Here is a 15893-nt window from a genome sequence, read left to right on the forward strand (position 1 = left end):
GATGTCGTCATCTCTCGTAATACAATATTCTTTTTATTTTGCCGTCCATAGCCTGACACGTGTTCCACAGCCATCTTGTATTATCTTGTGCGCGTGAGATTGTGGGATCTCTCTTATCACTGGATCTAGTTTCAAGAACGCTCTTGAATCGATCGCAATTAAACCTTGTTTCGATCGAGAGAGATCGCACCAACACATAGTCCCCGACCTTGCTCACAATCTAGATTGAAATGCTCAGTATGAATGGGGTATAAGGCTCTAGTTTAGTAGTATTTTACAGAGTATAATATGTATATTTTAATATATTAAAAAAAAAAAATCACTGAGAAATGTTCCGTGTGTTTAACAAGGTTCGGAAAACTGAAAATTTTAACAACGGGTTTGCCCGAACCTGTGCGAACCCGCTGAATATCACCACTGTATACAGGTAACCCCCATATAACACAGGAGTTACGTTCCAAAAAATTGCCATGTTATGCGAAACAAAGAACTAGTATGAAAAGAGGGATTAGGTTCCAAAAATTAAAAACATGCTATTATATTTTCATAATTAAGATAAATATCTTTATTACAATTTTCTTAAGTGATACATATAAATATAAATTAAACAATGTCTTCTTTGTCATCACTAAGCACTATTAACCGAAGGCATTTTCTTTTTGGCAAGTTATCCATATCCTCTGAGCATTTTTCTGCATTATCTTCAGATCCATACTTTACCTTTTGCAAAAAGTATGTAATTTTAGATCGCTTGCTTTTAGTTAAAAGATCTTTATAAATTTTCTTATATGGTGCTAAGCATTTACGAAGAATAAAGCAAGTATGGAATAAGGGAAAAAATCTGGCAATATCAAAAGCAGAAGTGTCGCGATCTGGCAGTGTTCCTAACCATGGTGTCTTTTAGAGCAACGTAGCAGCAACGCAAACAAATCAGCCAAAAATAGCATTTTGAAATTTTTTTGTTTTAGAAATATAAATTTATTTTTAGTTTTCAAATTTACAGACTTTTCTCTACTTTATAGTGCTCTCTGGCAACGACTAATATTACGATGGACAAAACTGTAATTCTAGATTTTTCTACAGTGTGCAGAGCTAAAAATCTGTAAAGTAACATTTTGTAACAAAATAAATCTGCCCGGGAAATTTTTCAAATTGTTAAAAATTAATGTTGGGGCAACCACAAGAACACTAGTTAATGATTTAAGTAAAACTGACAATGAATTATTTATTTAAAATGTCTAAAGTTTTACCAAAAAGCAGTTAGTGAAGCATTTAAAAGACTTCCAGTTGGAAACCTTTTTTTAAATAAAAATTTAAATTTTTTGAATAAAAACAATATTTTTAATGCGAATAAAATATGCAATTTAAAACCAATTACTGAAATTATGAAAGTTGACATTAATGTCTACACACTTGAAAACGAATAGAAAAAAATTCATCTTTATTTAAAATTTGAAGAAACCCCTGATAATACATATAATTTATGGACCCAAATAGCAGAAATTAAAAATTTCAATGGCGAGTATTTGTTTAAAAACATTGTACAAGTGGCACAAAATGCCTTAATTATTCCGCATGGAAACGCTGATGTGGAATGTGTATTTTCAATGTTGGCTGAAATTAAAAAAAAAAAAAAAAAAAAAAAAATCGTTTTGGAGTTAATTTAACTTTGGCATTGTTAAGAATTAAAATTGAGTTACATAATACAAATTGGTGTTGTACTAATTACGAAATTACTCAAGAACATTTTAAAAAATTAACAAAACTATGTATTCATTTAAAATAAGAGAAGGTGACACTGACATACAGTCATCGGAAGAAGAAAGTGACTCTGATTGAAGTCTGTTTTAAAACCTGTTATTTTTTTCGTTTTTCCATTTTTGTTATATATGTATTATAATTATATATTGTTCATGTTAACAATTCAATTATTTTTGTTAATTGTTTTTTAACACAACTGTTGTGTGTACAACTTTACTTGTATTGTATCAATAAATTCTGTTTTGTAATAAAGCTCTTTGACGATCTGAAAATTTGTTTTTTATTGAGTAGCGACAAAGTAGCGACTTTTCAAAATGTCTGTGGCAAAATCAGCGACTTTTATTTTAAAATGTAATGACATTTATTTACGAAAAGTTGGAAACACTGAGATCTAGCAACACTGAAACAAGTTTCGAGAAGGACCATGTCTCGACAGAAGGCAGAAAAAGAAAATTTACATACTTAAGTACTAATAGTTCACGAAAATAATAATTTTTGTGAACTATTAGTACTTAAATATGTAAAAATTTATTACATTTCATGTTGTACGAGGATTTTACCCAATTCTCAAACCATGTCAGAGTGAATCCATGCTATAGAAGAAGTGTTATACAGGGTTACCTGTATCTATACCATAAATCAGGGGTGAGCAACCTTTTTAATCAACAAGCCAATTTAAATTTTAAAATTTTTTGGCATGCGGCACATAAAAGTAACACTTATTAATAATTTACAAAACTTTATTTATAATAAACATTAGAATAAAAAAATATAAAATTTAAAAAAAAGTAAAGATTTCATATACGAATTTTAATGCAAAATAAAAACAAACAAGAAAAGAACAGAAAAACTAATTTACTTGAAATTTTTAATGAGAAATTTGGCACTGTTTTTTCAATACAAGCTGATCAATATCAGCCAGAATTGATGAGGTAGCTACACGTATGCAGCTTTCTAATCGTGCATCACTCAGTCTTGATCGGTGGTCATTTTTGATTAATTTCATGGTTGAAAATAATTGTTCGCAAACATATGTACTTCCAAACAGAGACATCATTTGCTTTGCATTTTTCGTCAAAAGCAGAAATTTCTCAGGGCTCACATAAGATTTATAAAAATTTTCAATGTTTACTGAGAAAAATACATTTTTTAAATCGGTATTATTCTGCATGTCAATCACTTCCATTTGAAAGTCTTTGAGAACTGTATCTACATCGATATTAAATGGCGAGGAAAACATTTTCGTGGAAACCGCTGTCTTCTCAGCTTTGAACATTTGGAATCGTAATTGAAATTCGTTGAATAAAATGTCTATATATTGTGCGTATTTTTGAGTAGTAGTAACGTTTTCTTTTTCTAAATGTTCTAAATTCTAAATGAGACACATTATTCTGCAAAAGATGCTGTTTCCACAATTTTAATTTGCACTCAAAGCCCTGGTTTTTATCATACAAATTGTGAATAAACTGTCCTTTGCCTTGAAGTTCCACATTAAGATCATTGAGATGCTGAGTCATGTCGATAAGAAACCCAAAATCGCACATCCATTCTTTATTACCAAAATGAGGAAAGGCATATCCCTTCATATCCAAGAACAATTGTATTTCGCTTTTTAAGTTGTATACTCTTTTTAGCATTGCACCTCTACTAAGCCAACGTACTTCAATATCAAAAACCACGTCGCCATATTCAGTTTCTAAATCTTTCAGGAATTCTTTAAATTCACGGTGATTTAACGCGCACGATTTTATAAAATTGAATAGTTTAATTATTGGTACTGTGACATTTGGCAAACTCAATCTTTTCGCACACAAATTTTCCTGGTGAATTGTGTAGTGGTTAACGAATATTTCCTTTCCTGTGATCTTCTTAATGTCTTGAAATAGCCTTCCCGATACTCCTACCTCCATGCTTGACATTGCTCGTGCTCCATCTGTTGATATACCAATAATCTTTTCTAATAAAATTGAAAAATTTTCCAACACAGACTTTAGTTCATCGTACAGGTCTTTGCCGGTTGTAGTCCTTTGCATTGAAATCAGTGAACACAATTCTTCGGTAATATTAAATTTGGTGTCAATACCACGTAAAAATATAGCCAGTTGTGCTGTATCGCTAATATCGCAACTCTCATCAAGTGCTAAAGAACAGTATTCAAATTTTGCAATGCGTTCACGAAGCGTTGTTTCTATGTTCTCGGACAAGTCTTCAATTCTCCTTGCAATGGTGAATCTTGATAAATTAATGTTTGAAATAATATTTATTTTATCAGGAAATGCTATTTCTGCAACAGCAGTCAGACATTCTTTTATCATCTGTCCAACTGCAAAGGGTTTCATTTTTTTGCCAGTATTTGACTGACAACAAAACTAGCCTTTACTGCCATATTTGAAACAGCTTGATTTTTAAAAATAGCCTGTTGGTTTTCCAAGTTTTTCTGCATTTGATTAAACTTATCTATCCGGAGTTCTGTTAAGTTTTTATATTGTTGTTCATGTTTTGTATCGTAATGCCTTTTTATGTTATATTCTTTTAATGTCGACACAGTCTTTGAGCATATTAAGCATACAGCTTTATCTTTGACAAAAGTGAAAAAATAATCAAATTTCCACTTTTCTTGGAAATGCCTGTGCTCATCTGCATCCTTCCGTTTTTTTGTTTGCTTTTCCGACATGCAGTTATGGATTAAAAATTTGAAAGTTAAAAAAAATTTGTAGGAAAACTTAATTTTGAATAAAAACAACTCTAATATTACCTTTTTGAAAATAATATTGCACTCACGCCTTTCAAGAAACACAAGAATTGCTAAAATTGCTAGTTAACAGCTTACCAGTCTGACTGATTGTGTCACAGAAGCAAACACAAACAAGCACAGACACGGCGCGTTCGTATTGCATGTTTGAACAAGTCGCCGACAAGTGAGTAATTCGTCACAAAAAATTATTTTGGTTTAGTATGTACTACCATTTTATTATAATTAATTTTATAATAATATATTGATGGGAGAAAGTCGATAAAATAAATTCAATTTTAGAAATGCTTGGCGGGGGCCGCATAAACATGTTTAACGGGCCGCGTGTTGCTCATCCCTGCCATAAATATATTTATATGGGATGAGCATATGCTGTATAATTGATTATATGGGGTTATTATCAATCATAAATTTCCAAGCAGTTGGTAAATTTGTAGCATCCTTACAGTTCGAACACATGCCTGTGGTGCTTGATCTGTATACAGTAGAGAACCGAAAATCGAAATCAATTGGGGACTGGGGTTGTTCAGATTAGTGATTTGTTCTGATTACAGATTATGTCCGAATAAATATATTAACCTGTCCAATGTTCAAATTTTTCTCCATTGCGTGTCACTTCGTGTTGAATTTTCGTCGATTTTAAGCCTAACGAAAATTTTTATAACAATAATCGAGGCTATCGTATCGTTAAAAATTATTTCTGCATTTTGTACAACAAAATAAATATATTGAAGAATATAAAAACATGAAAATTATACTTTAGAAGTAAATTTAGTATCAAAAACATTCGATTCAACATGACACAGTCCGACTGAAAATCGTTCCGATTACCGGGGTTCCGATTAACAAGTCTCTACTGTATTTTGAATTTTCCATAGTTAATGCTAATGATGGTGAGCGTACTTGTTTAATAACCTTAGCTTCATTCCAATTAACTACTGATCCTTCAGTTTGTGCCTCTCTAGATAAGGCTGTACTGCAGTGTCCTTTACTTATGTCATACATATGTTTTTTAAGACTTTTATTCAAGCTCCTGTTGGTGACTCCTATGTATTCTTTATTAAGATCCAACAGATCATTTTTGTATGGTATTTTATAGACCCCAGAGCATTCATCACCTTTGATGTTATCATTGTCATTCCTAAGTGACTGTAAATGGTTACTACTTCCTTCATTATAGCGGACAATCCTTCTCTGTAAGTGAATTTAGTGATTTCTCCGTTTGAATTCCCTTTTGGTTTCTTTTTGTTAGATATTAGGTAAGATTTTATTAAGTTTTCAACTATCGTTGTTCTAAATCCTAAGGATGTTGCAATGGCCCTGATTCTATCCAACTCTTGCATTCTGTCAAATATGCTGGAGCAATAAGCAAATGCCCTTCTAATAAGGGCCCTAAATGCCAATAGTTTGTAAGTGGGCAGATCATTAGATGTGGAGGGAATGTATAGTGGGTCATGCATAGGTTTAATGTATACTCTTGTGGATGAGGAACCTTTTTTAAATGTAATGTTGATATCCAAAAAATGCACCTCTGTTGTGCTAAGCTGGTCCAGTTTTAGTGTTAAGCCATGGTTATTAGAATTCATTTCATTCAAAAAATGTTGTATTTTTCCATAAAATAAGTACGTCGTCTACATATCATTTGTACAAAATTATTTCATCCTTAAAGGTTCTAATAATAGTCTGCTCCAATCTACGTATAATCAATTTGCAGAGTAACCCAGACATCAGGCTGCCCATGGGAACACCTTTCCTTTGTTTATAAATCTTGCCATCAAAAATGAAAACTGAATGGTAACATATCAAGTCAGCCAGTAGTTTCATATCTACAGGATAGGCCATTACCCTTGGGTCTAACATGCAGGTGTCTATCAAGGCTTGAAAACATGCATCTAACTTTATTGACTAATACAGATTTTCGAAGTCCATGACCAACGCAATCTCTTCCTTTACTAAAGATACGTTCTGGAGCTTGTTAACCATGTTTAGTGGATTCTTTGTGATATATTGGTTAATTTCTATATGCTCCAACAGATATCTATGTAGGTTGTTTTCCAGTTTATACATTGGTCCTTTACACTTTTCAACCACTGGTCTGATTTGTTTATTAGCCTTATGAGTTTTTGCGAATCCGAAGAGTCTAGGCATACTTGGGCTGTTGCACTGGTTCTTTTGAGAAATGGAAAGATTGCGGTGATGGGTGATCTCTCTAATTTTTTGACCTTCCTGTCCAATCTATTAAGTATAGCATGATCCACCCTTTCACATTCCATTTTTTCTATACAGTGGTGCCTTGTATAACGTACACCTCAAATAACGGACGCTGCAAACAACAGACTTTCTGTTTGGCCATTACGTGACTCGAGCAACGGACTGGCTGCGAACAATGGGCTTTCCAGCATAATTGGCAACTGCTCCATGGGTGCGTTCTTTAATAGCAGTTGCTCTGCATCTCTGCTACTATGGGAGTGCATTGCTATTTGTAGGCATTTAGGAACGACGGTGAAAGAAAGATGGCAGCGCCCGCACTATTGATAGTATCACGATGGAGGAATCTATAATTCTAAAATATGAGCTTTTAAAGGCAAAACAAGGGTCCCAATTGTAAAATTTAACCATAAAATGGATTATCTGTTGAAAGATCATTCAAAATAGCCACGAAAAAGAATGCTGGCTACCATTCGAAAAAAATTCGTAAAGACACTTACATCACCGCGTGCGCTAACTCACGCTTTCACAATTTTTAAATTTTCATTCATAAAACCACATAATGGATCCGGAAACGAAACTATCTGAGCCATGGAGGACGCCCTGTTGCTTTCCACCGTAAACTACTGCTACAAGTGACCGTTTTTGTCATTCGACGGCACGCACTCCCACTGGAATTTAGGAACGCATTCTGCAGGAATTTTTAAATGGATGTCGCTTGCGCAGAGTTATGCGAAGGAATAAAAGAACGCACCCCATGTTCATTTTTTTTATGATACAGTACGGTTATTTTATGCTACGAAACGAATTAGATGTTTTAACATATATTTCTATGGGAAAATGCATTTCGTATAATGGACGTGCACCTGGAACAGATTACGTTATATGAGGCACCACTGTATATTCGTCTAGAGTCTTGGTGTAATGTTGCTTATCCATTATTACTAAATGCTTGCTTTTATTGGCTTATGTTAATATTAACAGGAGCCGATAAACATATTAACATGTTCTTCGATTTAATATTTAGTTGATCCATGCATTTATTTAATTTTATTTATATGTTTGTATTTAAACGGATTGTTCGAACCGTTTTAGAAATTTGAATTTTTGTTTTGTGTAAACGTTCAAACCTAGAACCTGTGCAAAGAAACATTCCAACAGTTTAAATTATCTGATGATGACCTTTTGAGTAGGTAGAAAACATTTGTAACATAGTAATAAATACTAATTCTCAGAGGCATAAGGTGTTTGAGTCAAAATATTCTAAACTCTGAGTGTTTATTGAAGTATTGAAATATTAAAAATTTGAAATATTCATTTCAAACTGTTTTACATATTTATGCAGAGGCATAGCCTCTAAAGAAAGGTTCTCTCTGCAATGGAAATAGTTGTTCCTGGTGATTGGAAACGGCAAGCAGTGAAGATAGGACTAGTATCCATCTGTAACGTATTTTTACTTTTTATTAAATTGTAATTCTGCCAATAAAAAGCTTTTCATTAATTCTTCATTTCATATATTGTGTGTATGTTTAATATTACACTTACAAAATTTTATGCATGTCCAAAATGAGGGTAATTAAAGACTTTTTCCTTTACATAGTCATATACAGGAAATCCTTGTTAGTTTTAAATTCAATGGATGAAATAACTGCAACTTCCAATTATTGAGTTTTGAATTATCCGAGATTTATATATTTTCATACAATATGCCAAATTCCACGTAATTTATTAAGGAAATTAAATACAGCTACATACAGAACGCTGCTTTCGTTAATTAATAACAACAATATAAATAAACTGCAGGTAAACAGCATGTATCCAGTGAGAACCACACATGTCACCAGATAGGTTTTATAAAAAGTAAAGCAGAATGTCTCAAAATGTAGCTCAAATTATTTTGAAGTAGCTCAAGTAGTAAGTTGGGCAAATACAGTATCTCAGAGCCTACAAATATCCCAATCTGCTACTCGTAGCCCAATTTAGAAATTCCTGAAAAATCAGCCATATTTTACGAGATAAGAGAAAAAAAGAGTAGGGTAGATGTACCAGGTTTGGCCAGTGTACAGTTCCGGCCAGAAAACAAATTTAACTTAAAAATATAATCACCACATATTCAAATCTGTCCAATGAAACAAACTTTTATTGTTAAATGTTCACACAGTTAACAATAAAAGTTTGTTTCATTTGTGATTATGTTTTTAAGTTAAATTTGTTTTCTGGCCAGAACTGGTACTACACTGGCCAAAACTGGTACATCTACCCTAGTCCACGTGTAAGGTGACACCTGAAAACATGTTACCATAAAAGCAAAGCCAAACCAATCAGATTAGAATTGTTCTCGGTCTATCGTTCTCTTATAGCAAGGAGAAACTTTGATCTGAACAAACAAGTTAACATATGCATATCATGGGTTGGACAGAATTTTCACTTCAAATTTCGAACCTGTATTTCAAGCTAACCAAATTCCCTAACACGTAAATCTTTACATCCTTGGCCGGGACAAAAGTACAGTTACAAACGAGATTTTGAATTATCTGAGTTTGAATTAAACAAAGATTACCCATATTTTAAGTTTTATAATCTACAAAGAAATATCTTTTAATTAAATGCATTTATTAGATTTATCAAAGACGGAGGGTCACGAAATTTGCAGATAAACAAAAGATGTAAAACAGTATGGCCAAAACCAAGAAACTTAAGAGAAAATCAAACAATTTAAGAAACAGACAAAATACATCATTCATAAACTATCTCCCACAAAAGAAGAGAGTGGATAAACACGAATATTTTCGGATAATTTTCATCATTCACGTCGGCAAAGCCAACCACAGACCTTCTCTAGGTCAACAAAGACATAATAAATCTTCCCATTCTAGTTTTCTCTCGTAATTGTCTCAAATACTGCTATATCTATTGCTATTATTCTCTTAATCTGCATAATTACCCTATCATGTTTTTCATAAAACTACATTAAAAAAATTATAAAAATTGACCAAATGCTATCTGTTGACTATTTTAGATTCTTTTCGAGCACATAACTGAAAATCCTATACGCTAACATATTACTACTGTATTTAACTGCACCAAACTGAAAACAATAAGCACGAGACTTTATTACTGCTTCATATCGTATGTTTGCTACAAAAGAAACGAACGATATCACTTTCAAAAACACACACTAATAAATTCTCCTATTTTATACTCTTCTTTCTATAATAAATGTCCTACTTGATATATCGGATATCTTTTATACAGAGATTTAAATTCGTCAATCCGCCGCGTAGTGCATCATATATTGTAATATTAATTAACACGAAATTAGCAATCCGAAAGTTGAGCAATGACCTTCGTCTGACCGGCAATTTTATAAAATTTACCCTAACTGATACTAATCATAACTCGGTCAACAGAACCACGTGGAACACTTTATTAGCACTAATTTTTGCATTATTTTAACAAATTACTAAACCAAAATAACTTGGAAATACAAGAAAAGTTGGATTTTGGAAAATCGAATGAACTTACTTTTAACACGATTTCATAGACAATTAAAGAAACTTCGTAATAAATAGTAACTCTTAATATTTCAAAATCTTAACAGAAATCGAACCCCGCCAAATTACGACGCATGCTCTCTACCATAATCAACAATTTAATTTCAAGCTAAATTGGGCCCAAAGATAGCCAAAGTGGAAAAAACACTATGTGTGTAATACACTATTGTTCACTGTAGAAAGTATTTAACTTTTTACCAGAATTTCGCCAATCAAAATGTGCTTTATTTTTAATGTATTTTTATCTTAAACTTCAGCAAAATTTAAAATACTCTAACGTAAACTATTAATGTCGAAATTCACAAGACTATATCATAAGTAATTTTCAATATAATAGCATTTCAATAAATATAATCACGCAATTATCGCAAATATTAGAAAATGTAAAATTCAATAATTTAATTCTGTCTCACTGCTTCTTCAATACCAAAACAGTCAGTAAAATCACACTGTTTTCATATGCTATTTTCACATTACGCGGTGTACAATTTGTAATCATAAAAATTTCTTTTTCTATGGCTCTGTAGAACGATTATTTCGCATAACGAGCAAAATAAATTGTAAAAACTATGCCTCGCTTAACAAGCGATATTTCGTATAACGAGTGATGAGGAGCGGGGAGTCCCAAATTGTGCGCATGCGGCATGCTTAACGAGACCAAACGTCCCGTTTTGAACGGGACTGTCCCGTTTTAGAGTTACGAGTCCCGGTGTCCCCGAAATGAACTCTGGGACACAAAATTGTCCCGTTTTCTGAAACCACGCGAAAATTTGAGTAGTCGAGCCGGCCGGACGCGATCGGTGTGCGAGAGCAAACCGCGTCGTCGGTTGACGCGACGATAGCCGAGAGTGGCGAAGATGTCATCGCTCGCGCTTTGTTGACTAATTGTTTGGCAGATTTTTCGTTCGCCCACTTCTCGATATTTGTTTTGTTGTTGTTTGATGCTCGTGTACCTAGCAAATAACTTAAACTTCTTTTGTTTTGGAATCATAAGTTAAAATGCCGAAACGCAAGTGTACGTTCAATGTTAACTTACAAGCAAAATATCCGTTTATCAAGCAAATAAATACTCCCTCAGATGTTAGATGTGATTTCGTACAGAATTTAGCGTTTCCCATGGTGGTGCCAGTGATATTGAACAGCATTTAAAGTCTGAAAAACATAAAAATGCCGATCGTACCGCCGCTTCGAGTTCTTCGATGTTAAGCTTTTTCAAGAAATCGGACGCACCAACTTTAAAGGATTTGGATATCGCCGCGGCAGAAGGCGTCTGGGCTTATCACACGATACAAGAAAACTACAGTTTTCGCTTTAATGATTGTGCGTCGAAATTAATTCAATCATGTTTTGATCTCAAATTTACATGCGCGCGTACGAAATCAGAAGCTATTGTAGTAAATGTTTTGACGCCTACAGCAATGAAAGAATTAAAAGATGATCTTGATAAGTTCAATTGTATTACAATACTAAACGACGCTTCAAACCACGGTAACAAGAAAATATACCCTATTCTAGTGCGTTTTTTTCAACCTTACGTAGGTGTGCAAGTAAAAATTTTAGATCTCCAAGACCAACCAGGTGACACTTCTGACATCATTGTCGATTATTTAAACCAAGTGTTGACAGATAATAATTTGACAGCAAAAGTCGTCGCATTTTGCGGAGACAATGCCAACGTCAATTTCGGAGGTGCGGCTAGGCGAGGAACTAACAATGTGCTAACGAAATTGCAAACATCACTGAAAAAGCCGTTGATAGGTATTGGATGTGGAGCCCATGTAATTCACAATGCAATAAAATCTGCTGCAGACAGGCTACCCTTAGATTACGAAAGCATTATTGTGAAGATATATTCATTTTTTTTATATTTACACGATTCGAGTTGAAGCTCTAAAGGAGTTTTGCGCCGAAACTGAAACGGAATATCAACAAATGCTCGACTATGGCAAAACTAGATGGCTTGCTCTTATGCCTGCCTTGGAAAGGGTTTTAAAAATGTATCAGCCATTAAAAAACTACTTTTTGAGTATTGAAAAAGGTCCCCTGTTACTAAAAAACTTTTTTGAAGATCCCACATCCGAATTGTAGCTTTATTTTTTACACGCTCTGTCAGCAAGTTTTCATCAAGCTGTATTGAAACTGGAAGGCCAGACTGTATCGGCAATTGAAGCTGCAAAAGAAATCAATCAACTAAAAGACAATTTGACTCAGAAACAGACCAATCAGTTTCTTTCATTTATGGTCCGTCAATTAATAGTGAAATCGAAAGATAATGTTACTGACATAAATGAAGAGTTTGTGAAAAGGGCGGCTACAGAATTTTATCAAACAAGCCGTGAATATCTGGAGCAGTGGACTTGCTTTCTTACCAAAGAAATGGAGATATTTTATTGGGCAGATTTAAAAAAGGTCCCCGCATGGGAAGACGTTTAAAAATCTCTGGATGTATTAATTGAAAAGGAATATATTGACTGTAATAAAGATGCAAAAGTTTTTGACGAATTTTCGTTAATTTGTAACTATCAATACATTACATCGGATAAAGTAACCGAATGGAATAATCTAAATGTTTCCACGGAAACTCGTTGGGTGGAAGTATTCAAACACTTTCAAGCCAACAATCTTCAGCATGAAAACTTTTCTATTTTAATTGAATATATTTTATGTTTGCCTGCTACAAATGCTCCAGTACAAAGAGTATTTTCTATGATGAACAAATTGTGGCTATCTGAGAAGACCCAGTTACAAATTTCAGTTCTAAAGGCGATGTTGATAATTAAGGTGAATATAAAAAAAACGTGCCAAGAGTTTCATTTTTACTTAAAATCATCAGCTATATTAAAGCAAATTTCTTCCTCTGATAAATATAAATATAACTGAACGTTTCGGGTATATATATTTTTTAATTCGTAACTTTTAAGCTAACTGACTTTTTCTGAATAAATAACTTTTAAAAAGTGTTTTTTTTTATTGACTACCTGTTAATTAACCTAAATAAACCAATGTCCCGTTTTGAGTCAAAAAATAAATGGTCACGTTAGGCATGCTCCATCAGTCTGTGTTTAGCACTCATTCCGCTAGCATCTTAGTGTCGCTTGTAATCACATATTTTTCCGAACTTGTGTTCACACATATTACTTATAAACAGTGGTGATATTCGGCGGGTTCGCACAGGTTCGGCCGAACCCGTTGTTAAAATTTTCAGTTTCCCGAACTTTGTTAAACACACGGAACATTTCTCAGTGGGTTTGTTTTTTTTGAAAAAATATATTAAAATATGCGTATTATACTCTGTAATACTACTAAACTAGAGCCTTATACCCCGTTCGTACCGAGCATTTCAATCTAGATTGTGAGCAAGGTCAGGGAGTATGTCTTGGTGCGATCTCTCTCGACCGTTTCAATCGAGGTTTAATCGCGATCGATTCAAGAGAGTTCTTGATCCAGTCATAAGAGAGATCTCAGAATGCCACGCGCGCGAGATAATACAAGATGGCTGTCGAACACGTATCGGACTATGGACAGCGAAAGAAAAAGTATAATGTATCTCGAGAGATGATGACACGTATGTATCTCCAGAAGCGCCATTTCGCGGTAAAGATTACCCCTGCCTAAAGAAAAAGAAAAAAAAAAAAAAGGTCGACAGCCCTAAAATATTATCGTTACCTGCCCTTCACCCATGGCTCGTTACGTTCCAAGTACGCCACTGATTGTTAGATATACGGTTGCAAGAAAAGGTATTGTATTTATTTCTATTCAAAACTTCCATTTCATTTGTCGGTGATTGTCAGGGAAAAATTTTCTGCTAGCGAACCCCTTGTTAAATATTTCGAATATCACCACTGCTTATAAACATCAACAACCATATCCCGTTATATAATAAACACACCAAACGATATGCCAAATTTTTTAGTCATTAAATTTAATGACCGATTCCAAATTAAATTTTAGAAATGTCAGAATTAAAAATTAACTATTTATAATTATTAAATTTAATACGAGATGGAAACATAACTGCCTACCTCTAGCAGAGTCGGTAGATTAACTGGTCTTTCGACTAATAGTTCAAACTTAGCTAGAGCCAATATTTGCCGCCAGTTGGCGCCTCTGTTGGCAGAAGAGCGTTGTTCTTGCTATGTATATACTGAAGTCAGTGATTTCGACCTATAATAATTGATTTTTTTAGCTACATAAAAATGCCAACATGCTTTGTGCCAGGATTCAAGGCAGGATATAAGTCATCGAACGAGAAGAGAGATTTCTTCCGTGTTCCTAGCGATAAGATTGAGGAGTGGATGCGACGCATTCCACGAGACGACAAGATGCCAACAAGTAAATGTTACGTTTGTGACGTAAATTTTGCAAATAGATTTATTTTAAAAACCTACTCCCATGTTATAAATGGAGAGAAAGTAGAAATTCCACGAGATCGCTGGGCATTAACGTCAGATGCATATCCATCAAACTTCCCTAATTGTTTTAAGTACATTACTAAGTCTGTACCTCAAAAACGATCAACGCGATGTCTCACAAGAAATGAAGAACAATCTAGGAAGAGATCCCGAAAAGACAATACCAAAGGTAAATATATGTTTTTTATGTAATCTTAATCCTCAGTGAGTCATGTAACTTTTTGCCCTTGCCTGAGTCGCAGTGGGTCTCTTGGACCCTGTCTTTTAATATAAAATTATTAAATTTTATCTATCGCGTAAAAAAACGACAATTTCGCCGTTAAATTCTGCGCTTTGTTTTCTTTTTTTTCTCAATGTATTGATGACAAAATTGCGTTTTTAATTTTATTTTTATGTAATTTGATAGCTATGCGACAATCGTGTCGCTTAGCTACCATTGTCGCGTAGTTATCAAATTACATAAAAATAAACATTCTTTTATATTATTCCATAACGTTTAGGGTCTAATTAGCTAACTTCTAGTTGTTTGATTCTGTTTGAACGAGTAATCATTCTCTCAGAATTGTCTGGTGGAAAATTGACTACAATAAGAAAATCACTCCCTCTCCGTAAATCAAGGTAAAACAGTAAACAAATGTTTGATAATCGCTATTTTCGTCGTTTTTCACTTCCAATTTAGCTCTAATTTACATATTTATTGACGTTACTTAAATGAATAAGTGTTTTGATCAGTGGCGTAGAGTGGGTATCAGCCGCCCGGGGCGGAGGAAAATTTCGCCGCCCCCTTATTTAGGTAAAGTAATGAAAAATTCCGTGCTCATTTCAGTCGGTCCGAATCGTAGGTGCGACAAAAATATGAAATGAAATGGTTCAAATTTTTTCAAGATATTATTATTTATTGTGAAATTTTGCCGCCCCCTAAAAGTGCCGCCCGGGGCGGGCCGCTCCCGCTGCCCCCACTACGCTACGCCACTGGGTAAGAGTGGCACACTCTGACCAGATCTCATGAAAATTCCCAAAAAGCTAATCCGGGTTCGAACTCGAATCCCTGGCAGATTCCATTATAATCTTGTTCAACCTTTTATAATGAATGATTTAACTCTTACGCATTGTTCCTCGTCTTTCACCTCGTATTGCCTAAAATTGAGCCTTTCCATATAATCCACGATGCGTTACTTTCTATCGACAAAATAACCATTCTCTTTA

The 15893-nt window shown here is 33.9% G+C and overlaps 1 protein-coding gene across 2 annotated transcripts in view; it reads right to left on the reverse strand.

Moving 5' to 3' along the window:
- Positions 1-10373, reverse strand: part of LOC136985993 (regulator of chromosome condensation-like) — a 64203-nt gene extending 53830 nt beyond the window's left edge. The window contains exon 1 of one of the 2 annotated variants that reach the window (XM_067283425.1): positions 10247-10373. The gene's annotated coding sequence lies outside the window, so the exon portion shown is untranslated. The remainder of the gene's footprint in view (positions 1-10246) is intronic. The other variant, XM_067283426.1, reaches the window with a different exon arrangement.
- Between the last annotated feature and the right edge of the window lie 5520 nt (positions 10374-15893).

This window comes from Centruroides vittatus, unplaced genomic scaffold, assembly GCF_030686945.1.
Source record: "Centruroides vittatus isolate TY-2023 unplaced genomic scaffold, ASM3068694v2 contig_986, whole genome shotgun sequence".
NCBI lineage: Eukaryota > Metazoa > Arthropoda > Arachnida > Scorpiones > Buthidae > Centruroides > Centruroides vittatus.